We start from the raw sequence: 27,353 nt of genomic DNA, 5'->3' as shown, positions 1-27,353 counted from the left end.
TCAGTGGCTTCATTCACAAAGGACAAAGAAGGCAGCTGCATCCTGCACACATGAAACGGGGCAAGAACTCCAGTTAGGCCCTGGCATCTCTTGGTAATTGTGCCCTTTTTCCACCCCCTCTGTAGCCCCCCCTTCCCGTTGCCATGGCAACGCCCCAGAGAGTAAGGACCAGGTCTTCTATTTCTTTCTTACATCCCTCCTCCTCACCCTGCTCTGTGTCTAGAAGAGAGCTGAACACGCAGTAGGTAATGTTTGGAAAATTTGATTGATTGAGGGTTTGGGGGGCTTCATTTGGGCCATCTGCAGGTGGGCTGGGTAGCAGAAGAAGGCCTCCCGTGGTTTGCTTCTATGTATCTGGGTAGAGGAGTTGGAAAAGACGGTGGGAGAGTGCAGGTCTGGGAGCTCACACAGCTTTGGCACTGCCTGTTTTTTTTTTCGTTTTGTTTTTGTTTAATGCTACAATAATAAATATTTCACAAATTAGGAATGGTGAAGGGCATGACAAAAAAAGAAAACGTTTTGATTTCTTGGTATGTCAGGGTTCAGGGGTAAATTTTTCTTTCCATAAAATGTCAGGTCATGTTGCTTGTTATAATTTTTTTTTTTTTTTTGGTAACAAATAATTTCCTTTTAAGTTGGAGGAAAAAAGAGAATGTCTTACTTTTGCCTGTGTCTCTAAATGGTGACCATATTTTCAAAGCCCCAAACCAGGACACAGAGCCTGATACACAGCCTTACAGGACATTTGAAATGGGGGGCTGCCAGGACAGAGTATTTGGAGTGGAGGTATCTGGCCTTCTAGCTGCTGTGCCCAATGCCTTAGGAGTAACATCATTTCTAAATTACAGATGCAGTGAGGCCAATTTGGATATCCAGTGGGGAAACCTGGGGACCATATATGTTCTAAATTGATATCTGCCTATCTATCTATTTATCTATCTATCTATCTATCTATCTATCTATCTATCTATCTACCATCTATCTATATTTCTCTATTTATTGCCAGAAAGTCAAGAGCAGCCTTCCCAGAGGACAAAACAACAACAAAACCTACAGAAATTCTCTCTAGGGTCTCAGTACATGCAAGACCTGGCTCTTTGCTGCCTGTGTGGCTGCCCAGTCCCAGCCTCAGCAATGTCTGAATGAAGGGTTTGTGGGCATCTGCATGATGAAAGACATGAGCTGGGGAGCCGCACAGTATGGGTTCTGTCTTCCGGCTGGCTGAGAAGGCTTCTCAGGCTCTGAAAGTACCAATTCTTCAGGCATGAGCGCTGGTGGAGGATTATCTTTTAAATCAGCTGGTTCTTATTTTCTTAAGTGTGAAAGAAGGAGGGTGGTCAGGAGTGTGTTTGCATATGTGTGTGTGTGACAGGCCAACATTTGTATAGTATCTGCCATGTGCTGAGAACTTTATGCAAATCTTGTATATAATTGCCATCTATCTATAGATATGTATAGATATATATATAGATGTATATAGATATTTGTGGATGTAGGTATATCTAGAGATAGATAGCAATTTATATATGTTTTATATATATTAGATATATAGCTATATATATTTCAGATATATATCTGAATGTATATCAATATATCTATACACATCAAGTTATTTTATTTTTACAACACTCTTTTAATGCTGATAAAGAGAAAAGAAAATGGGCTGGGCACAGTGGCTCATGTCTGTAACCGCAACACTTTGGGAGGTCCAGGAAGGAGGATTACCTAAAGCCAGGAGTTTGAGACCAGCCTGGGCAAAATGGTGAGACTCCCATCTCTACAACAATTTTTTTTTTTTAAAGAGAGAGAAAAAAGGAAATAGAGGCAGAAAGTGGGAAAAAAGAAGGCTTACTTTGGTCACACGGTGGGAGAGCAGCTGAGCCTTGTTTGGGAACTGGCTCAGGGCTGTCTGAACCAAAGAGTTCTCTCCATGTCACCATCTTCCCTGCCATTTCAACCTTTAGAATACTAAGGACTAAGGCAGGAATGAGACTGAAAATATGGGCCAAGGATAGTGCAGCAATCCCAATGCCTGCCTGAAATTTCCAATTGAAAATCCTACTCTCCAGGCACTGTGGCTCATGCCTGTTGTCTTGACAGTGTGGGAGACAGAGGCAGAAGGATCAGTTGGGGTCAGGAGTTCACTACCAGCCTGGGCAACATAGCAAGACCCTGTCTCTACAAAAAAGAAAAAAGAAAAGGCAAAAAACAAATCCTACCTTTCTTCCACACCACACTTCCTTCCTTCCTTCCTTTTTTCCTTCTTCCTTCCTTCCTTCCTTCCTTCCTTCCTTCCTTCCTTCCTCCCTCCCTCCCTCCTTCCCTCCCTTCCTTCCTTCCTTCATTCCTTCTTTCCTTCCTTCCTTCCTTCATTTTTCCTGGGTCTTCTTCATGGCATAATCCTGGACCTGGACTCTCCTCTCTCCACAGTCACTTCCTAGATTATTTTACCCATTTCCAAGGCTCTACATACCATCTCTACAGTCTGATAACTTGGAAATTTTTATTTCTTGCAAAGATTTCTGTCTTCCATACTTCAAATCTATGTGTAAAAGCATATATTCAACATTTGCCTTTGGATGACTCATAGTCATTTACCCAAATATGGGCCAGATGGAATTTATGACCCACTCCTCCGCCTGCTTCTTTGAGTTTTCTATCAGCAAATGAACTCCATGCCCCAAGTTTCTCACACCGGAAACCTTAGGGTGTTTCTTGATGGCGGCCTCCTTCTCATCCCCACATTCAATGAGTCCCCAGATACTGTTTGCTTTACCTCATAAATCTGTCCAGAACCTGTATTCTTTTTATTTTAATGAGATGATTTATTTATTGGGCAACTAATGTGAGCTAGGTACAGCTTTGGTAAAGGTATTTGAACTGCCTAAAAGCCCAGGCAGGTAGGGATGGTTTTCTCTATTTTCAGGTGAGAAAACAGAGGCTAAGAGAGGTCTGTTACTCTCCCAGCATCACATAGCTATTCATTCAAGCCTCTTGTTCTTTTCAGCACATTTCGATATCTACCCTTGAAGGCCCTGCATAAAGAACTCAGGTCCCAAGTTCTCAAGAAGGTCCTAGTAGTTCAGAAAGACATTTCTGGAAGCTTCTGGATTAGAAGTAGATGCCAGAGCTGTGCAGGAACTCTAAAAGCGGTGGGGGGGGACAGGAGATGGGTGAACAACGGAGCCTGGAGAATCATCTAGGCAATTCTGACAGTAGTTATTCTTGAAAGAAGAAAAGAATCGGGCTCTGAGGATATTGCAAATATGGAGAATTACTAACATTGGCCTGGGCAGCGATGGTTGTCACCTTGTAGAGCAAGACCTGGCGACTGACATGCTGGACAAGTTTCCTAGGGGGAAGAGTGGGGAAGGAAGTACTTACACCTTCCTTGGAATGCTTTCTGGTGTGCGAAGCCAGCTAATAGTCGATAAAAATTAGGGAGCCTGTGAGACTTGTTTCCATTTTAATTGGTCTTGACCCTTGGCAGTGATAGTCACCCAATCTGTCTCTTAAAATATTTTTTTCTTACGCTTTGCCAGTTTATAGCCTTTATAGATCAATCTTTATATTTCATGTAGGGGAGAGAGACAGAGAGAAAAAAGCAAGGTTATTGATGACCTAAACTGGATTAGCAGAACCTGTATTCTTTTTTTTTTTCTCTGAGACAGAGTCTCGCTCTGTCACCCAGGCTGGAGTGCAGTGGCACGATCTCAGCTCACTGCAAGCTCCGCCTCCCGGGTTCATGCCATTCTCCTGCTTCAGCCTCCCGAGTAGCTGGGACTATAGGTGCCCGCCAACTCGCCTGGCTAATTTTTTGTATTTTTAGCAGAGATGGGGTCTCACCGTGTTAGCCAGGAAGGTCTCGATCTCCTGACCTCGTGATCCACCCACCTCGGCCTCCCAAAGTGGTGGATTACAGGCGTTAGCCACCGTGCCCAGCCAGAACCTGTATTCTTATGCCCACATTCATCAGCCTAGTCTAGGCCACTATTATTTCTCACTTTAGTTAGGAGGTATAATAACTTCCTAACTAGCCTCTTAACATTCATTTTTGCCCTCTTTCCAGTATATTCAGCATACAGTAGTCAAAGTAATCCTTTAAAATGTACATTTGATTATGTCAGGCCACTGTCTACAATCTTCTAGTAGCCTCTCATTAGATTTAGAATCAAGTTTAAAATTATTTCCATATTCTGCAGGGGGATGATATTCAAAATATTTACTCCCCTATACAGCAGAAGCACAAACCAATTAGAACTGATGTTAATTTCAGTGCTGGAGCAAGATTTGGAGATGGGTGCCTGTGGTGCTGGTGTCATCTCTTTAATCCCAGGGAGTCCAAGGGGCTTCTGAGAAGGGCCACAGCAGCAGGGAGTCGGGAAGTGTCATCCTGTTTGTTGTCAGCATTCAGTTTAGAAAACAAAAATCACCCTAGGTATTTCAAACACGGGTAATCAGGAAATTTGTTACACAGATGCCTGGATATGAATAACTTCAGGAAGCAGCTACCATTCCTAGGACTGAAGCAATTAAAAGGGAAGAGGTGGGGCCAGAAAGTAGCAACTCAGAGGAGGGACTCCTGCCTACTGGTCCTGGCACCTCAGGTGGGACATGGTGGGGCTGGTGACGGGTGTGGCAAAAGCGGCACAAGTCTGGAGGAGCTGCCCTGTGCTGTGGGAGTGACAGGAACTGATATTTTTGCAGTCTGTACATCCAGCCCATTGTATATTAGCTGACTGGTAGCCCTGCCTCCAAGGATGCCTTGGCCTGCCTCCTCCAGCCCCTTCTGTCTTCTTTTACTGCACACCCTCCCTTGCTCATTGTGCTCCAGTCACACTGGCTTCTTTTCATGTCCTTGGACAGGTGAAGCTCTTCCTGCCTCCAGTCTGTCACTCTCATCGTGTACTCTGTCTTCTGGTTATCTATTGCTATATAAATGACCACCCCAAACTCAGTGTTGGAAAACAACTGTAATCATTTATTTTGTTCACGCAGCTGCAATTTGCAGGGATTGGAGGGAAGGCTCGTCTGCTCCATGCAGCATCACCTAGGGTGAATTGACTAAGGGTCACAGCATCCCCTCAAGGCAGTTCCCTCATGTGGCTAAAAATCTGCTGCTGTCAACTCAGCCACGGCTTAGGCCTGGGGTCTCAGTTCATTCCACAGGGGCCTCTCCATGTGGCTGGGTTCCGAGGGTGAGCTTCTAGGAGAGGAGGCTGATTGGAAGCTGCATCACCTTTTATGACCTACCTCCAAAGTTATACGACATCATTTCAAATATGCTTTCTTGGTTAAAGCAGTCACAAAGATCTGTCCAGGGACAGAAGGAAGGGACATGTACTCTGGCACTTGATGGAGGAGGGGCAGGTTCCAGAAGGGCATGTGGGGCAGACTATGGTTGTGACTAGTTTTGGAAAATACAATCTGCCACTCTTTTTTTAACTAGTCATTTCTAAGAGTCTAGTTTAAACTTCACCCATTTCTCTAGGTTAGGTACCCCAGACACAAATACAATCAAGGCATTCCTCTCCTCCTTTGTGGCTCTTATCATAATTTCACAATATACAGTAATTTATGTAACATTTTTGTTTATTGTCTTTTGTTTCTTGTCTGTCTTTACTGTAGACTGGAAGCTTCTGAATCTAAAACCATGTCTTCCTTATTTGGCCCTAATCTGCAGTACTTGTTTCATCACCTGGCATGCAGCAAGTGCTAAATAAAATCTCACTGAACGAATACTGTAATAAATGTTGAGCAAAATCTGCCCCCTCCCCTCCAAACAAATCATGAATTCAAGTCGTATTTGGTCATAACTTCATCACGAACTCATGCATTAAATGACCGCAAATAGAAAGGAATGGTAACACAAATTTCAGTTATGACTTTGTAAATAGCTAAAAATTTCTTGACTTAATTTCACTGTTGTTGATAGATGTTCAGTACAGAAAACCATATATTCATGTGGGCATTCCTCCCAAAAAAAGCTCTTTTCAAACCAGAGAGAAGTTTCATTTGAGAGGCTGTTGGCCCAAACAGCCTGATTATCACTCACAGGGCTGATATAGTAATCTTCAGCCAGGGGGAGTCTGGCAATATCACAGAAAGGACAATTTCTCTTCTTGACTTGTAAACTGTTCACCTTCAGGCTGAGTGTGGTGGCTCAGGTCTATAATTTCTGCACTTTGGAAGGCTGAGGTAGGAGAATCGTTAGAGTCTAGGAGTTCAAAACCAGCCTAGTGAGACAACATAATGCAACATAGTGAGACCCCATCTCTAAAAATTTTTTTAAAAAATTAGCCAAGCATGGTGGTGCATGCCTATAGTCTCCGCTAATTGGGAGGTTGAGGTGGGAGGAGTGCTTGAGCCTGAGGATTGCTCGAGGCTGCAGTGAGCCATAATTGCATCACTAAGCTTCAGCCCAGGCAACAGAGGGAGACATTGTCTCAAATAAAATAGAATAAAATAAAATAATTAAATTGTTCACTTTTGGTCAGAGACTTTGAACATCAAATCAAATAAAAATATTAGTAATTTATTCAAACTCAGAATCCTAAGATGTTAGAGAAGCCACTGCTGTCGTTTATGAGGTGGGGGCAGGGATGAGACGGAGGAACTGGTGGAATGGAGAAGGGGGTTCGGGTGGGGTTCTGGGTGGAATATTAATACTGGTTAAGGACAAGCTTCCTCCCAGGTGCTTTACATGTGTGATTTCATCTCAACCTTACCATAGTCCTGTGAGGTAGGTAGGGCCATCCCCATGTGAAAGATGAGAAGATCAAGGGTGCAAGTGGTTCAATACTGCGCCCACAGTGACACAGTTCACAAATGGATGTGTTAGGATTCCTTCTTCAGTTCTCAGTGGTTCCCCAGCCCACATAATTCCTACTGCACCAGAAATGCAGGTTCAATTTAAGAGATGTCAACAAGCTGTTTTTGGGGGCTCTCGGGTACACCAAGAACTGAGCAAACAGTGGCCTAATAGGGACCACATGTACTTCCTCCATTTGCTGATATGGGTTTGATATGGGCCCAGTTCTTCCAAATCCTAAAATTATAAGAAAATAGGGATATCAGTGGCAGAATAAATTGGTATATTTCAGAATGTCAATTTTCCAAAATGTAGTAAGAGACTGAAAAATCTTTTTATCCTAGAATTCCACAATTCTTCAAGGAAAATATATAATCAAGATCATGCACGAAGCCAGGTGCAGTGGCTCATTCATGTAATCCCAGCACTTTGGGAGGCCTAGGTGGGGGGATTGCTTGAGGCCAGGCGTTTGAGACCAGCCTGGGAAACGTAGTAAACCCCATCTCTACAAAAAATAAAAATTAGCCTGGTGCGGTGGCATGTGTCCATAGTCCCAGCTACTCGGAAGGCTAAAGTGAATGTGTATTGCTTGAGCCCAGTTCAAGGTTGTTGAATTCCAGATAAGGATGGCCATTGTAGTTATACCTACAAAATAAAAAAGAAAAAAGGAAGGCAGGAAATCCAGTAAGGGATTTAAAAAACTGTGGTATTTTTATATAATGGAATGTTGTGCAGCCTTTACAAATCACTCTTTGGAAAAAATAAATAATATAATAACAAGGAAATGCTGAAGATATATTTTTAAAGTGCAAAGAACAAGCATATACTCTTATTCAAGCTTGGCTACTTTATCCTTCCCTTGCTACCCCACAGTAGAGCTAAGATACAGCTCTAGCATTTGACTGGACCATATTATAGGTTTAGGGAAAATGAAAAATACAAACAGAGAGAGTAATAAGAACTAGACAGGCTGGCCTGTGAATCGCAGGTTATTCATATTCAGCTGTGACTCCATAAGGAGATGCCTCTTTCTCTGACCCTGGTGATGGGCAAGGGGCATGGTTAAGCCTCTGATAGGAGAGTATCTTTGGGAGTGAGAAATAACCAAGTTTCCTCAGCTGCCCAAAAGGCCCATATTCCAAGTTTCAGCCTCCTGTCCGCCCACCTACCTCTTCCTGAATTATCAATACAGGGAACACCCAGCTTGTCTGGAGAGGACCACAGGACTGTAGATTGGAGGTGTCAAGAGATGAAACAGCATCAGAATGGGCACATGAAATACAAAAACTACCTTTAGTATATACCAATATAAAAATCTTATTTCCCCCAGGTAACTGGAAGGAAGCATCAAATCAAACAAATCAAGACTATAATCTGAAAGGCTAGAGCTTTGAATTGTGTTGATTTCTAAAAGAATGGCTTGTTAGCTCAAAGTAGCAAATAATTAATGGAAATTCTGTGTCCTCCCTTAAGAGTCTAGACCAGCACTAGTCCAATAGAAATACAATAAAAGCACCTATATAATATAAATTTTTTTAGTAGGCACATTTAAAAAGTAAAAAGAAACAGGTGAAACAAATTTTGTATTATATGTAATTAATAACATGTTATTTAACCCAACATATCAAAAATATCACTTTATCATATAACATAATGAATTATTAAGGAGATATTTTATATTCCTTTTTTGGCATCAAGTCTTGGAAATCTGGAGTGCATCTTACATTTATAACGTATCTTAATTTGGACTGGCCACATTTCAAGTGCTTGGTAACCTTGTGGGGCTGTGGCTACATGTTGAATACCAGGTCTGGACTCTAAAATAAACCTAAATAGAAATTGAAACTAGAGGATCATGGCGGATGGGAGGCAGGACTAGATTGCACCTCTGGAGAGAGCAGCGTGTGGAGGCTTGCATTGTGAATTTTAGCTCCAGATTGACTGCAAGAACAAACCAGCAATCCCGAGAGGACCCACAGACCCTCTGAAAGAGGTGGACTACTCCTGCAGGACCGGGGAGACACTCCAAATACTGTGAGTGCCCCAACTGCAGAAGTGGGAAAGGTAGACCCTCTTCTCCCGAAAGCACACCCCCATTGGAGAAGCTGAAAGTTTCTTTGCGGGAGAAGTTTCCGACTTTACCTGGAACTGAGTCAAGTTAGACAGCTGAGCAAAATACAGGGGTAGAGGAAGCAGCAGAAAGGCCCTGGGAGCTCGCTGGGTCCCCAAGCAGCCAATTCCTGACTGGCACCACGGGGATCCATAGGGAGGGTGGCCAGAGGGGCAGGTGGTAAAACTCTACAGGGAGAAATAATTCTCTAGCTGAACTTTGTAACAATTGGAATGGGCGGGAAGCCTCCTGGCCAGAACTCGGGGGAGGGTGCAAATCTGGAGTACAGACTTCACAGGCAGGGGAAGAACTTAAGCCCTTTTTTTTCCCCACAGCTTGGAGACAGATAGCCTCAGGCAAGTTTTCAAGCCCTTCTCGCCCTCTACCTGGAAACATACTCAGGGATACTGGTTGGGGGTCACGGTGGAAGTAATACTGGCCGTTCAGTTTGCGTGGGAGCTGGGTGAGGCCTGTGACTGCTGGCTTTACCCTGCTTCCCTGACAACCTGCAAGACTCAGCAGAGGCAGCCATAATCCTCCTAGGTACACAACTCCAGTGACCTGAGAATCTCACCTCCATCCCTGACAGCAGGTGCAACAAGATCCACCCAAGGAGAGTCTGAGCTCAGACACACCTAGCCCTGCCCCAACCTGATGGTGCTTCCCTATACACCCTAGTAGTGTAAGACAAAGGGCATGTAATCTTGGGAATCTAGGGCCCAGCTCACTGCCGGTTCCTCTCCACACTACTGCAGTTAATGCTTTCTGGAAAGCACCACCTCCTGGCAGGAGGCCAACCAGCACAAAAATAGAGCATTAAACCACCAAAGCTAAGGACCCTCTCAGAGTTCATTGCACCCTCCACCACCTCCACTGGAACAGGTGCTGGTATCCATGACTGAGAGACCCATAGACGGTTCACATCACTGGATTCTGTGCAGACAACCCTTGGTACCAGTCCAGAGCCAGGTAGACTCGCTGGGTGGCTAGATTCAGAAGAGAGACAACAGTCACTGGAGTTCGGCTCACAGGAAGCCGCATCCATAGGAAAAGGGGAGAGTACTACATCAAAGGAACACCCCGTGGGACAAAAGAATCTGAACAACAGCCTTCAGCCTTAGACCTTCCCTCTGACAGAGCCTACCCAAATGAGAACGAATCAGAAAACCAACCCTGGTAATATGACAAAACAAGGCTCTACAACACCCCCAAATAATCACACTAGTTCACCAGCAATGGATCCAAACCAAGAAGAAATCTCTGATTTACCTGAAAAAGAATTCAGGAGGTTAGTTATTAGGGTGATCAGGGAGGGATCAGAGAAAGACAAAGCATGATGCAAGGAAATCCAAGAATAATAGAAGAAGTGACGGGAGATATATTCAAGGAAATAGATAGCTTAAAGAAAAAACAATCACAAATTCAGGAAACTTTGGACATACTTTTAGAAATGCGAAATGCTGTGGAAAGTCTCAGCAATAGATTTGAACAAGTAGAAGAAAGAAATTCAGAGCTCAAAGACAAAGTCTTTGAATTAACCCAGTCCAACAAAGACAAAGAAAAAATAATAAGAAAATATGAACAAAGGCTCCAAGAAGTCTGGGATTATGTTAAACAACCAAACCTAAGAATAATCAATGTTCCTGAAAAAGAAGAGAATTCTAAAAGCCTACAAAATATATTTGGGGGACTAACTGAGGAAAACTTCCCTGGCCTTGTGAGAGACCTAGACAACCAATAAAAGAAGCACAAAGAACACCTGGGAAATTGACTGCAAAAAGATCTTCACCTAGGTACATTGTCATAAGGTTATCCAAAGTTAAGATGAAGGAAAGAATCTTAAGAGCTGTGAGACAGAAGCACCAGGTAACCTATAAAGGTACATCTATCAAATTAACAGCAGAGTTCTCAGCAGAAACCCTACAAGCTAGAAGGGATTCGGGGCCTATCTTCAGCCTCCTCAAACAAAACAATTATCAGCCAAGAATCTTGTATCCAGTGAAACTAAGCATCACATATGAAGGAAAGATACAGGTCTTTTCAGACAAACAAATGATGAGAGAATTTGCCATTACCACCACTACAAGAACTGCAAAAAGGAGCCCTAAATCTTGAAACAAATCCTGGAAACACATGAAAACAGAACCTCTTTAAAGCATAAATCACACAGGACCTATAAAACAAAAATACAAGTTGTAAAGCAAAAGCCAAAAACAAAAAAACAAAAGTACACACATAACAAACTTTAAAGCAACAATGGCAAAAAGAGACAAAGAGGGACATTATGTAATGATAAGACGCCTTGTCCAATAGGAAAATGTCACAATCCTAAACATATATGCACCTAACACTGGAGATCCCAAATTTATAAAACAATTACTAACAGACCTAAGAAATGAGATATAGAGCAATATAATAGCGGGGGACTTCAATACTCCGCTGACAGCACTAGACAGGTCATCAAGACAGAAAGTTAACAAAGAAACATTGGATTGTTTCTTGGAGCAAATGGACCTAACAAATATATACAGAACATTTTATCCAACAACCACAGAGTACACATTCAACAGTGCATGGAACTTTCTCCAAGATAGACCATATGTTAGGCCATAAAATGAGCCTCGATAAATTTAAGAGAATTGAAAATATATCAAGCACTCTCTCGGACCACAGTGAAATAAAACTGGAAATCAATTCCAAAAGAAACCTTCAAAACCATGCAAATACATGGAAATTAAATAACCTGCTGCTGAATGAGCATTGGGTCAAAAACAAAATCAAGGTAGAAATTAAAAAATTCTTTGAACTGAATGATAATAATGACATAACCTATCAAAACCTCTGGGATACAGCAAAGGCAGTGCTAAGAGGAAAGTTCAAAGCACTAAATGCCTACATCAAAAAGTCTGAAAGAGCACAGACTGACAATCTAAGGTCACACTTCAAGGAATTAGAGAAACAAAAACAAACCAAACCCAAACCCAGCAGAAGAAAGGAAATAACCAAGGTCAGAGCAGAACTAAATGAAATTGAAACAAACAAAAACACACAAATAATAAATGAGACAAAAACTGTTTCTTTGAAAAGATAAATAGATAGACCATTAGCAAGATTAACCAAGAAAAGAAGAGAGAAAATCCGAAAAACCTCACTAAGAAATTAAACAGGAGATATTACAAGTGACACTACTGAAATATAAAAGATAATTCAAGGCTACAATGAACACCTTTACACATATAAACAAGAAAACCTAGAAGAGATAGATAGATTCTTGTAAAAATACAACCCTCCTAGCCTAAATCAGGAAGCACTGGATATCCTGAGCAGACCAATAACAAGCAGCAAGATTGGAATGGTAATTAAGAAATTATAAACCAAAAAAATGTCCGGGACCAGATGGATTCACAGCAGAATACTAACAGACATTCAGAGAAGAATTGGTACCAATCCTTTTGACACTATTCCACAAGATAGAGAAAGAAGGAACCCTTCCTAATTCATTCTGTGAAGCCAACATCACCCTAATACCAAAACCTAGAAAAGGACATGTCCAAGAAAGAAAGCTACAGACTGAAATCCTTGATGAACATAGATGCTAAAATCCTTAACAAAATACTAGCTACCTCAATCCAACAACATATCAAAAAGATAATCCACTATGATCAAGTGGGTTTCATACCAGGGATGCAGGATAGTTTAACATATGCAAGTCAATAAATGTGATACATCACATAAACAGAATTAAAAACAAAAATCACATGATCCTCTCAATAGATGCAGAAAAAACATTTGACAAAATCCAGTATTGCTTTATGATTAAAACTCTCAGCAAAATTGGCATACAACAGACATGACTTAATGTAATAAAAGCCATCTATGACAAACCCACATCCAACATAATACTGAATGAGGAAAAGTTGAAAGCATTCCCTTTGAGAACTGGAACAAGACAAGAATGCCCACTCTCACCACTCCTCTTCACCATAGTACTGGAAGTTCTAGCCAGAGCAATCAGACAAGAGAAAGAAATAAAGGTCATCCAAATCGATAAAGAGGAAGTCAAATTGTCACTGTTTGCTGATGATATGATCGTCTATCTTGAAACCCTAATGACTCCTCCAGAAAGCTCTTAGAACTGATAAAAGAATTCAGCAAATTTTCCAGATACAAGATTAATGTATGCAAATCAGTAGCTCTTCTGTACATCAACAGCTACCAAGTGGAGAATCAAATCAAGAACTCAACTCCTTTTACAATAGCTGAAAAAAATGAAATACTTAGGAATACACCTAACCAAGGAGGTGAAAGACCTCTATAAGGAAAACTACAAAACAATGTGAAAGAAATCATAGAAGACAGAAACAAATGGAAACACATCCCATGCTCATGATGAGCTGAATCAATATTGTGAAAATGACCATAGTGCCAAAAGCAGTCTACAAATTCAATGCAATCCTCATCAGGATACCTCCAATCATTCTTCACAGAATTAGAAAAAAACAATTCTAAAGCTCATATGGAACCGAAAAAGAGCCTGCATAGCCAAAGCAAGACTAAACAAAAAGAACAAATCTGGAGCATCACACTACCTGATTTCAAACTTTACTATAAAGCCATAGTCACCAAAACAGTGTGCTACTGGTACAAAAATAGGCACATAGACCAATGGAACAGTATAGAGAACCCAAAAATAAACCCAAATACTTACAGCCAACTGATCTTTGACAAAGCAAACAAAAACATAAAGTGGGAAAATGACACCCTTTTCAACAAATGGTGCTGGGATAATTGGCTAGCCACATGTAAGAGAATAAAACTGGATCCTCATCTCTCACCTTACATAAAAATCAACTCAAGATGGATTAAGGACTTAAACTGAAGACCTGAAACTATAAAAATTCTAGAAGATAACATTGGAAAATTCCTTCTAGACATTAGCTTGGGCAAGGATTTCATGACTAAGAACCCAAAAGCAAATGCAATAAAGCAAAGATAAATAGCTGGGACCTAATTAAACTAAAGAGCTTTTGCATGACAAAAGGAACAGTCAGCAGAGTAAACATACAACCCACAGAGTGGGAGAAAATCTTCACAATCTATACATCTAGTAAAGGACTAATATCCAGAAGGTACAACAAACTCAAACAAATTCGCAAGATAAAAACAAAAAATCCCATCAAAAAGTGGGCTAAGAACATGCATAGACAATTCTCAAAACAAAATATACAAATGACCAACAAACATATGAAAAAATACTCAACATCACTAATGATCAGGGAAATGCAAATCAAAACCACAAGGCAATACCACCTTACTCCTGAAAGAATGGCCATAATAAAAAATAAAAAAATAGTCGATGTTGCCATGGATATGGTGAACATGGAACACTTCTACACTGCTGGTGGGCATGTAAACTACTATAACCACTATGGAAAATGGGGTGGAGATTCCTTAAAGAACTAAAAGTAGAACTACCATTTGATCTAGCAATCCCACTAATGGGTATCTACCCAGAGGAAAAGAAGTCTTCATACGAAAAAGATACTTGCATACACATGTGTATAGTAGCAGAATTCACAATTGCAAAAATGTGGAACCAAACCAAATGCCCATCAATCAACGAGTGGATAAACTGTGGTATATATACACAATGGAATACTATGCAGCCATAAAAATGAATGAATTAACAGCATTTGCAGTGACCTGGGTAAGATTGGAGACTATTATTCTAAGTGAAGTAACTCAGGAATGGAAAACCAAATATCGTATGTTCTCACTGATATGTGGGATCTAAGCTATGAGGATGCAAAGGCATAAGAATGATACAATGAACTTTGGTGACTTGGGGGGAACAGTGGGAGGGGAGCGACGGATAAAAGAATATAAATATGATGCAGTGTATACTGCTCGGGTGATGGTTGCACCAAAATTTCAAAAATCACCACTAAAGAACTTACTCATGTAACCAAATATGACCTGCACCCCAATAACTTATGGAAAAATAAAAAAAATTATAAAATAAAATTAACATAAATTTAAAAAAACCTAACTAATATTTATAGAGGTGAAAAAAGGAGCCTATTTAAATATTTGACAATGCTGGATTGGTTAAATAAACAATAATCTATACAATGGAACCTTATGTAGTCATTAAAAATACTGTTTTTTTGTTCGTTTGAGAGTGTCTCACTCTGTTTGTTGCCCAGGCTAGAGTGCAGTGGCACAATCTTGGATCACTGCAACCTCCACCTCCCAGGTTCAAGCGATGCTTCCGAGTAGTTGGGATTACAGGCGTGTGCCACCATGCCTGGCTAATTTTTGTATTCTTTGTAGAGACAGGGTTTTACCATGTTGTCCAGGCTGGTCTCCAACTCCTGACCTCAAGTGATCTGCCTGCCTCAGGCGGCTCCCAAATTGCTGGCATTACAGGTGTGAGCCACCACACCTGGCCAAAAATATATATATATACTATTTTTTAAAAAGCAGGTAACCAAATGGCCTTTTTGGTACTATTTTTCTAAATCATGTGTTGTATGTGTGCATGTACATAGACCCCCATGTCTCTCTCATTCTCTAGTCCCTTCCCTGCTTCTTTTTTCTTCTTAGCTGAAATCATTCAATTATATAACATATAATATGATACATTTGCCTAGTCATTTGTTCAATTTCTGTCTCCCCCGAGAAAACAAAAGCCTATTGTTCATAAAACATATTTCTAGGTCCTGAGTATCAAACACCGAACGAAAATCTAAAATATGCCCCTGTCTGCCTGAGGCTTAATTTTTAGTGGGGGAAGACTGTAAACAAACAACCGAATGAGCAAATCTGCCGTATCATATATAACCTCCCTCCATATTTTATCATCTCATATGTGCTTTAATGAAAAGAGCAACACAGCAAAACAGAAAAGGCCAAGGATGAAGCACAATGGGGGAGAATGGGGAGCCCCTCTTTTAAGTAGGTGCTGAGGGAGGATTTCATGGCTGCTGTTTAAATAGAGACTTGAACGAAGTGAAGGAGCAAGCCAAGCAGGTATCTGGGGGAAGAGATTTCCAGGCAGAGGGAACGGTAAGTCCAAGGATGTTTACAGAAATGGGAAAGACTGTGAGAAAATGGAGTACTAGCGGGCTGGAATCAAGATTTCAGTGTGGCCATTTTAAAGTTGAGATGGCTTCATCAAAAGGACTATATTTAAAAGTATCAACTGGTGTCCAACAGGCTGGTTAATCAGAAGGGATTTTCAATGAATCAGAGCTGATACCACTTATAAACAAACAGTAAGGCCATATTGGAGCCTACCAGGGATGCCTATTAGATGTCCAAGTGGAGATATGTAATTCTGGAGTTCAGGGGAGAAATTTATATCAGGGCTGGAGATACAATATGGGGATTATCAACATATAGGTGGTAATTTTAGGTCCTGGGACTGAAGAGATCACCAAGAAAGTTGGTATAGAGATAAGCAAGTGAAAAGGTTGAGCACTGGGCCAATCTTAGGGTTGGGGAGAGGAAGAACTTGCAAAAGTGAGAAGTGGCCATGGAGATAGGAGTAAAACCAAGAAAGTTGGTGTGCTGGGAACCAAAAGAAGAACGTGTTTCAAAGAAAGTGGGATAGATGTCAAGTGTTCCTGCAGGATTAAGAAGAGCACTGAGGGCTGACCATTGGATTTGGACATGGTGAGGTCACTGGCCTGGACAAAAGCAGTTTTAGTGGAGTGGCAGGAATGCAAGCCTGTGTGGAGTGTGTTCAAGGCACAACAGGAGCCAGGGAGTCTAGACAACTTTGAAGATTGTGTGCTAAAAAGGAGAGCAGAGAAACAGGGCTTCCGTGAAAGAAGGATGTGGGGGCCACAAAGATATTTGTTCATTGTTTGTTTCTTTGTTCTGGATGGGAGAGATTACACTATGTTTGCTTACTGATAGAAATCATTTGGCATGGGGGAACCACTGATTAGGAGCTAATTGCATAATGAATCTCTGAGTAGGTAAAAGAAAATAAAATCAAGCGCAGAATAAACAGTAGGAACATGGTCAGTTCATCCCTTGTACCAGGAGGGAAGGCAGGGTATATAGACACAGATGTGGGGTTGGTACACTGGTTGGGGAGAATGTGGAAGTTCTCTTTTTACTGATTCAGTTTGCTCGGTGAAATACAAAGCTAGACCATTATAGCTGGAAGGAGCTATGTCAAGGTGTTAAAAGTGGCTCTCTCTAGTAAGTGGAATTACAGGCATTTTTTTTGCTTTAATATTTTAAATTTCTCTCTAATATGTTACATCTTTTCTTAATGACAGGCAGCATCTTTAAGTGCCCTCCTTTTCTGCTGCTTATAAGGATGAACCTAACCTGCCACTTACCAGTTGTATGTCTTTGAACTAGTTACTTACATTTTTTTTTAACTTTTCAAAATTTAAAATTTTTATTTTTTAAATTGGCAAATAGTTGTACATACTCATGGAGTACATAGTGATGCTCCAATACATATAATGTATAGTGATCAGATCAGGGTTCTTAAAATATTTGTAATCTCAAAGTTACTTATTTTGGGGGGGTCTTGGTTTCTTATTTGTAAATGGAGATGATAATGTCTGTGCTATTTAGTCCACTGGTCTGGAAGAATCTTAAATGAGAAAATGTATATAAAAATAACTTGAAAGGAACCAGTATGGCATGGATAGAAAATGTTCCTATTGTGGTTATTTCTGGTCTCTGTAGGGAAGTAGGAGGCAGGGGAGGGATCTAAGAATAGGCTGGAATCATCAACTCATTCCTTACAAACTATTCAATAGTGGTAAGAGCAAAAACTACTTTTCTGATTCAGATAGTGCTGCATCCTTTTATCAAACTTTTGACTAATATTAAAAGCTTTGTGTTCAGCCCCGGAAAACAAAACACAAAATATGTTTCCTTTGCTTTTATGTTGAGTTAACTTTATTATTTGACACTCTAAGTTAAAATGTTTCCTAGTGAGCCAGGTTTTTCTTTTTAGCTTTAGATACATTAATTTTGAACATTTACCCACATTTTTGCATTTGAATTCAAAACCAGCCAGAGAATATATAGCCATGATTATTCTTTTGTTATTTTTTCAAATTACTGTGATTGCATTGTTAGATATGCTTCAGCACATGGGCCCTGCTGGCCTGTCATCATTAGACAGATTCATAGAATCTACTAAATAAAAAATCACAAGATAAAGATAAAACCATTTATTTAAGGCACTTTGTACGAATTAAGTAATGATAGTGGAGTCACATAGCTCTTCCTCAAGTATAATTCTGAACTGCTTTTGTGTTTCTTGGCATTTGAATATTTCATTGTCAGCCTAAAGATTATAAAATAAAAAGACAATACCGAGCTTTCACTGTTCTACAATGTGTATACTATTGAAGATAAATGCTTGTTAATCTTTGCTTTCAATTTATTTACAGCCCCCCACCCTTTTATGGTAAGAAAGTATAACCCCAGCATTAAAGAACATTTTGAAAAATGAAAAAAACACGACCACTGCATCATCTGAATATAATTATTTTCCCTTTTGTGTGTTCCTGGTTTACCTTTGTCTTTTTATGTACATAGCTTTACATGGTTTCAATCTCAGTATGCGTACAGTTTTGAATATAAATTTAGGGTTTCATTTAAAAGAGAATTTTTTCAGGCTACAGCATAATTTCATGTTTCTACCTTTTGTCAAAACTTGACTATGTCAAACAAAGCCTGAGATCAGGAGACCTTGTTAAGACATCTGAAACAACTTCAATGATCTCACTGCTCTGTGCTCCTTCAGGACTGCAGAAATAATTGATCACCTTGGGTACCTCACAGGGCTGCTATGATTTCATTCTGAAGGGGCCCCAGACTTGGAGTAATCTTCCATAGAATCATCAGGAATCAAAGGACTCTTCTTCCAGAGCGGGAAATGCCTCTTAGGGGGTGGGTCAGGGACAAGATCTGATGAGTGTCTCCCGTGTCTTCTCAGATGGTCCTTAATTAAAATTTTGAGTACTTTTTGGTTTTCATCTTGGTGAAAATCCTATGATCTACACTGTCTCAGGATAATTACAACAATGAAGCATATTTCATAATTGTTGCTTATTTCCTGTACCGTTATGTTTCCAGTTTGTGGTAGGTTGATTGCAAACGTGGCCCCAATTTTCCCCCCTTCTTGTATCCATACCCTTTGCAGCATGACTTTACGACTATTCCCCATCTGGAATCTGGGGTGGCCAATGGAATGCATTAGAAGTGATGGAGGATTAGTTCTGAGTTTAGAATTTAGGAGATTGTGCCCACATCCTCTCTCCCTGGTGGAACACTATCTAACTGCCATGTCCACTAGACTGAGTTAGCCTGCTGGAGAATCATGTGGATTAGGAACGAGTCAACCGAACTGAGGCCCAGACCCCAAACCTGCTGACCACACATGCCCGGGGGAGCCCAGTCAAATTTAGCTAAGCCCAGTACAGGTAAGCAGAACTGTCTAGCTGAGAAATCATACCTAATTGCTATTTAAGCAAGTAGGTGTTTTTTGTTGTTGTTGTTGTTGTTGTTGTTTTTTAAGACAGAGTCTCACTCTGTCACCCATGCTGGAGTGCAATAGTACAGTCTCAGCTCACTGAAACCTCTGCCTCCCAGGCTCAAACCATCCTCTTGCCTCAGCCTCCCAAGTAGCTGGGACTACAGGTGTGCACCACCATGCCCCGCTAATTTTTGTGTTTTTTGTAGAGGCAAGGTTTTGCCATGTTGCCCAGGCTGGTCTCGAACTCCTGGGCTCAAGTGATCCGCCTACCTCAGCCTCTCAAAGTGCTGCTATTACAGGTGTGAGCCACTGCACCCAGCCTACGTTGTTTTTAAAAATTATTTATTCATTTTCCATTTTTTGTTAATGAAACACATTTAATGCCTATGCCCTTTGACCCAGCAATGCCATATCTAGAATTTACAAATATGTATACATTTACATATGTGACATGACAAAGTACAATGACTTTGGTGCACTGTTTATGATAGTAAAATACTAGAAACAGTCTAAAGTGGTTAAATAAGTTATGTGCATTTATTTATTTTATTTGTACAAATTTATGGGGTACAATTGTAATTTTGGTTACACGGATATATTGCGTAGTGGTAAAGTCAGGGCTTTTAGGGTATCTATCAAACAATGTATATTATACCCATTAATTTCTCATCACCCATCCCCTGCCACCCTCCCACCCTTCTGAGTCTCCATTGTCTATCATTCCACACTCTAAGTTCATGTGTACACATTATTTAGCTCCACTTACAAATGAGAACATACAGTATTTGTCTTTCTGTGTCTGAGTTGTTTCTCTGAAGATCATGGCCTCCAGTTTCATTCATGTTGCTGCAAAAAAAAAAAAAACCCATGATCTCATTTTTTTATGGCTGAATAGTGTTCCACTCTGTAGACACACTACATTTTCTTTATCCAATCATCCACCGATGGACACTTAGGTTGATTCCATGACTTTGCTGTTGTAGATAGTGTTGCTATAAACATGTGTATTCAGGTGTCTTTTTTTAATATAATAATTTTTTGGGGTAGATTTTAAGTAGTGGAATTGCTGGATTTTATGGTAGTTATTTTTAGTTCTTTGAGAAACCTCCATACTGTTTTCCATAGAGGCTGTACTAATTTACATTCTCACCAACAGTGTAAAGTGTTCTCTTTTCTCTGCATCCTTGTCAACAGTTGTTTTTTGTTAAGTGACTACGTAGTTGGGTGATTTACTGTACAGCAGTATTTTGGAAATACATATTAATAAAAGGTTCTATCACATTTTGGACAATTATTTTTTTCCTCTTAGGTTCCTATTGTTGCGAAATTGAGGTGGGGGGCCATAGAGAGAGAGAATATGCCTTCCTCCCATTACCACTACTTATATTCCATGAGAGGCCTAAGATTTTTTGAGGCTGTAGATTGAACGAGGAGGACCTCTAACTGCCCCTGCCCCTGAATTCTTGAGCTCAGACAGCCGACCTTAGAGCTTTCTTGCTGCTTTCTTAAATAAGGTTAGTGTGAAGTAGGACTACCTTTATTTTATTTTTTTCTCCTTTTAATCCAAGCTATGAAACCTATAATGTCTTTTCAACAGATTTTCAAGTGAGCAGGAAACCAGGAAAGATAAATGAAAAGTTGAGTGGTATTGTTAAAGGACAAATGGTCTCTACGGCTGTAAGGTAACATATAATTAACCTCAGATTCAGGCCAGGACTCAGATAATAGAAGTGCTCAATTCAAAAGAAACTCACAAACCACCTGAAATGTAAGCAATTCCTCTTTACATAGGAAATATGCTGTTGCTTTTATTGTTATTTATTTTCATTCTAATTTTAAATTATTTATGATATTATACTCACCTTTATCTCAGATGTAGCATTTCTTAGTACAGCCTGTATATAACTACATAATTCATCATATAAAATTATGTTGTTGTATGGGCTTAGGTATCTCATAGACCAAGAAATTCCCCAGAAATAGCAATAATTCTTCAACGACCAGGCCCAGCATGAGCTAGTCTTGGTCTTGTATGTGACACTAAGTTCCTGATTTCTTATTAACGTGCTCTGATGAGGAAGTTGATTGAGTTATTTCAGGAAAAGAAAGAGGTGAACTAAATCTGCCCTTCTCTTACATTTAAACATTCATTTTCTACATTTTATTGTAAATAAACACATATACATATACACACACAACTAGTTTTAGAAATTATCAAAATACAGAAAGTAGAAGGAAGAAAACTAGCCTCTCATAATCCTATCACCTCGAAACAACCACTATGAACAGCTTGGAATATTTATTTCCAGTGTTTAAAATTTTTTCCTGTACCTAATTGGAACTGCAAATACATAAACAGAAGACACTCATATAAAACCTAAGTGAGAGGTTGGGCATGGTGGCTCTCACCTGTAATCCCAGAACTTTGGGAGGCTGAGGAGGGCAGATCACCTGAGGTCAGAAGTTCGAGACCAGCCTGGGAAACATGGTGAAACCCCGTCTCTACTAAAGAATACAAAAATTAGCTAGCGTGGTGGTGTGCGCCTGTAATCCCAGCTACTTGGGAGGCTGAGGCAGTAGAATCGCTTGAACCTAGGAGGTGGGAGTTGCAGTGAGCCATGATCACAGCATTGCATTCCAGCCTGAGCGACAAGAGCGAAACTTCATCTCCAAAAACAAAACAAAACAAAACAAAACAAAAACAAAAGCCTAAGCGAGGATAAGAGCAAAGTCAGAAATTCTTCTGTATTTGGAAGACAAGTGCATAGCTCTCCACCCATTTCCCCCTGTAAAGGGTGAGCACAATGACAGTCACAGGGAGAGTGGTGGTGATAGTGAAGTGAAGTCGTGGACAGACAGGCTTAGCTCAGGACCTGGTAGAGTGCAAAATTCACCACTAATCACAACAAACAGAGCAAACATCAGTCTAGTGCTTACTACATGCCAGACACTGTTCTAATGACTTCCTGTATTTTAACTCATTTAATCCTCCCAACAATTCTGCTAGAAGCGGGTACTAGAATTCCCATTTTACACCTGACAAAATGAGGCACAGAGCCATTAAGTAACTTGCTCAAGATTGGAGCCTGGATTAAAATCCACAGTCTGTTTATGGTGTTGTTTCTCTTAAACACCATGTGCTCATTTTATTATTTTCTTTATCGTAATTGTTCATCTCACTCCCTCATGGACTCCAATAGGCACTCTGGCCATTTTGAAGGAGCCCATTTGGCACAGCTGTGGAGACTTCGTCTCACCATTGCAATCATTTATCGACTTAAAAGCATATTCCTTTGAAACTGAAATCTTAGTATCATCCATCACAATTCATTTGTATTATTGCCCATCCATACCTTTTCGTCTTTCCACTTTTCTTTCAGAACACAATAAATTATATTCAAATGGCAGTCAAGGAGGAAACTTTTCTTCCTCATCAACAAAGCTGATCGATGGGGGCTGAAGCCCCAGGGAAGAAGCATCTGTTGTAACTCAAGGATCCCGGCTTGAGCTGAGGATGGAATTAACAGGCACAGAGTGGTTGGCAGCCCAACGTTTGTGCAAGTCTGGCACATGCACACATCATTAGCAACTATGCTGGAGAAGAATGATCAAGGAGGTGAGGAGGGGAATGGATCTGATTAAAGGGATGTTCAAGAAAGGAAATTCCAAGCACTTGGGTAAAAGCTTCATAGCTAAAATGAATGAACTCATGAGCAAAGCAAACAGCCAGGTACATTTGGGAGATGCTGACAGACAATCTGGATAATTTTGCCTCTGAAACTTTCAAAACACAGTCATTTCATGCAGTGAATTCCCCAGAGTGGCTGCCTCTTTCACTTAGCTCCTTCGGCTGTGTCTCCTTCACTAAAATGAAGCCCCCATGAAGGCAAAAATTTTGCTGTCTTGTTCACGGCTCCAATCTTGGCTCCTGGTTGAGAATATTAAATATTCATGGAATAAGTTAATGTATACTTGTGTTGACTCAAGCTAGGCAGATAAGCGCTGAGATATTCAACAGCATTCAAAAGCAATGTGCATGCTGGAAGAATGGCATGGTTCAACTAAAACTGATTGTTCACGATAGTGTATAGAATCAGTGGTGAAATACTGGCAGAATATCTCTTTGTGTGCCCACCACTACTGTAAGCAATGGAAGAGATACAACAGAAACACGATCACGATCAGCAGCAAACATTTGCCGAGGGCTTGCTGTTGGCCCAGCATGTTCTAAGCTCATTACTCGCGTTAGCATGTTTAATTCTCTCAGCACCACCTATGGGGTAGGTAGGTACAAGTGTAATCACCCCCATTTGACATCCAAGGCAGCTGGTGCCAGGGCGATTTAGCAACTTGCCCGGAGTCCTATAGCTAGTACACGGTAGAGCTGGGATTCCATCTGCTCTGCTCTTTCCTGCCAGTCTCTGTAGTCCTGACCCTCCGGGAATTTACCCTTAATTTAAGGACACAAAAGGGACACATATGAAGCAGAGAACAATTAAGTCTTAAACTCTGTGGCCCTGAAAACAAAAAAGAGAGGAGTAAGTGTAGGCATGTTTTCAGAGAGACTTTCTGGAAGGAGGTAGTACTTGCGCTGTCTTGAATTTCATCATTAGTTTGTATATCCATCTACCCAGCCTCACATCTAGTCATCCTCTCATCCTCCCATATACTCGCCTAACAAACATTTATTAAGCTCCAACTAGGTGCCAAGCCCTGAGCACTGAAGTGTGGGTTTTGTGCTGAAATACTCATATTTCAGTTGCCTGCTTATATAGGGGGTCTTCCTTAGGAAGGACAGATTGGTGCTGTTGATCAAAACTGAAAATGCTCACACCCTGGGTACAGCAATCCCAACAGAATTACCCAAGGTGAAATGATCTGTGTTCAAGGTTATTCTCTGCAGTACTGTTTTTGACAACAAAGGATTAGAAATAGCCCACATGTTCATCAAAAGGGAACTGCTTAAATAAAACATGATAGCACACCTAAAGAGATTACTAAGCTGCTGTGACAGGAGTGAAGAAGCTGAGAGGGAGAAATCTTTAAGACATTTCAGTGAAAAAAGCAAAGAGGCTATGTATAGGATGCCACCATTTGGATAAAGGGCAGGGGGAATAGAAACATCTTTGGTTTGTTATCTATAAAATATTTCTGGAAAGATACACCAGATGCTGATAAGATTTATGGCTTCCGGTGGAGGGAGCAGGTAGTTAAAAGGCAAGAGGAACAGGAGGGGTTTTCGCTGAATGTCCCTTGGTATGTTTTAAATTTTGGACCTTTTTGGGAATGTATTGTCTATATTCCCCTAAAAACACACACACACAAAGAAAACCCAAAACTCATGTGCCCAGACCCCAGTGTTAGTGGTATATCAATGGTGGAGTTCTAGTTTGGTTCCTTAACTCTCCCAAGGCACTTTGAAGGGAATGCTGGGTGCCAGGATGGGTTCCTCAACTGCCTGACTTGCACCTAAGTGACATATAGTTTCTGTCCTTGGCTGAGCCAGGTTCCCTCACAGAAGTCCTCTCCTTTCGCCAGGGAGCTTCTTCCTCCGTCTAGTGTTTGCAATTTGGAAGAGGGTGGCCAGCATGGGCCTGATTGGGAGGGTGACATTTGTGCAAAGCCTGAAGTAGGTGACAGCATGAGCCCTGAGGGCATCTGAAGGAAGGGAATTCCAGAAAGAGGGAATAGCAAGTTCAAGCATTGGAGGCAGACATGAGCCAGGCCAGGTGGCAGGTGTGCCTGGAATAGAGTAAACAAAAGGGAGAGAAGCAAGAGGCAAAGACAGAGGGAATGCACATTTTGTGTGGGAGTGAGGGCGGTGTGAACTGTGCTGAATAATCATGCATTTCCTTGGAAATTCTACATCCAGACACTGCTGTTTGTTTGCTCTGCTGTTTGTTGGCACTGAAGTCCCAGTTCTACTAATTGGCCTACCTATTGGTTCCTGAGCCCCACTCCCCATCCAGCACTCATGACTGGTGTCAGTGTCCCAGCCTCATTCCCTGTCTTGGTAACCAGCTCTGTAGCCTGGTCTCTCCCAGCTGCTACCTGGGAATGGGGACGTGTCATGGAATCCTGGTCTGGGCTGGAGAGTGCTCCCAGTTCATACCTTGCGGGGACTACAGGACCATGAAGAGGAGAGACTGCAACAGGGAATCCAGGAGCTCTTCCTTCAGCCCTGGTGCTAAGGCGGTCTTCCTGATGTCTCCCAATCCACACACCTTTACCTCAGGTAACTGAACTTGTTGACTTTGCACAAATTACTTCCTCATTTTGCTCAGGTGAAACATCCTTGGTGTCCTCAGAGAGGCACTCCCTGACCTTCTGATGTAAAGTAGCCACCTTCTAGCCCAGTCTCTGTCCCCTTACCCGTGTAATTTCTTTGCTGCATATTTGGTTTTGTTTATTGTCTCTCTCTCCCCACTGAACGCCAGCTTGAGGAGAGTGAGGGCTTTATCTAGGATCCCAACACCTGCAGGCAGTTTGGCCCTCCTGGTACTTGTTTCAGTGAGTGCATCTGGTTCTAGATTTGGTTTCTCCAAGTCAGCCCTCTGTCTCACTGGAGTGCCAGACTCTGACCATGGTGGGAATGGAGAGTCCTAGGAAGTTGGATGAGATGTGTGACCACACAGAATGGCGTATGGACGGAGTGCTAGGAAGACAAAGCCCTTAGCCCTGGTCCCCATCCTGAAGCAGAGGTGACAGAGACAAGAAAGGTAGCGTTCACCAACACTTTGCAGAAAAAAATACAGGGTCCTTTCACGTGCTCAAAATTGTGCTTCTTTGGTATTATCAGAGCTTTAAAATGAGTGTAAAGTGCTTATTATTTGAAGGGTCACAGTTGTCATGAGATGGCAACCCACTTTTATTATTATTGATTCTTTATTCTTGAGAAGCAACTTTGACACCAGTGGATTTGGGTTCAAATTCTGGCTCTCATACTTGCTGACTTTGGGCAAATCAAGCCTTGCTGAGCCCATGTCCTCATTTAAGATGGGAATGGGGCAGTGGGAATGAGGGGATAATATCTACCTTCACCACTGACAGGATATAACATGTGGAGTAGAGTCTTCAGTACATAGTAAATGCTCAATGAACGTTCAACATTTTTCTTCTTCCTCAGCCCTCCTCCACATCTGCCATTATGAAAGGTAGTTTTCATGTACTTAGTGGTCTACAAGATTAATACTTGCCTGGAAATTGTGAGGACTATGAAAATAAAGTCTATGATCTCTGAGTTCATTCTCATTTATTATGTTCTTTTATGTTCAATGTCCTGGTCACAGATCTAATATCCATAAGAGCTCATCAATTAATATTTTTCTTGTATTGGAGTCACACTATAATTCAGCCCATATCTTTACCAATGCACAGGTGTGTTAGTCAAAGGCTCAGCTGCTGTAACAAAAATACTCCCAAACACAGTAGCTCAGTGATAGGAGCTTATGTCTTCTTACATAATAATCTAGGAATAATGGCTGGGCTGAATTTGTGGCTCTGATCTAGAAGGATATCCAGAGGCCCAGGTTCCTTCTCTCTTGTTGCTCCACTATTCCCTAGGGTGACACTTTTGTCCACACTATCTAAAGGAGAGCAACACCACTATATCCACACTTTAGTCTGAGGGGAGAGAGAGGAAGTCAAAAGCTTATCCTTTCCTTTCAAAGAAGTTGCATTAACTGCTTCTGCTCCTAATCTTTTGGCACAAACTTAGTCATGTGGCTATGCCTGGCTCCAAGGGTGCTTGCAAAATTTTATCTTTACCTGAGTGGCCGTAGGCTCTGTGAAAACTTAGTAACTGGAGGTCTATCACTAAAAGGAAGATGAGGACCAAGGATATTGGGGGAGGGGAGTGGGGGCAGTAGACTTCTTAACACTCTTGGTCTGAATGGAACCAGATGAGGGTATGA

The 27,353-nt window shown here is 41.1% G+C and overlaps 1 long non-coding RNA gene across 1 annotated transcript; it reads left to right on the top strand.

The window, feature by feature from the left end:
* LOC130541438 (uncharacterized) lies at positions 1 to 23,401 on the top strand. Its single transcript, XR_008955496.1, has 2 exons — positions 1 to 245; positions 22,821 to 23,401. It is a non-coding gene; the product is annotated as an uncharacterized LOC130541438 (long non-coding RNA).
* The last annotated feature ends 3,952 nt before the right edge of the window (positions 23,402 to 27,353 follow it).

This window comes from Pan paniscus, chromosome 3 (assembly GCF_029289425.2).
Source record: "Pan paniscus chromosome 3, NHGRI_mPanPan1-v2.0_pri, whole genome shotgun sequence".
NCBI lineage: Eukaryota > Metazoa > Chordata > Mammalia > Primates > Hominidae > Pan > Pan paniscus.
The sequence above is the reverse complement of the archived record's forward strand: the minus strand, read 5'-3'. Positions and strand labels throughout refer to the sequence as shown.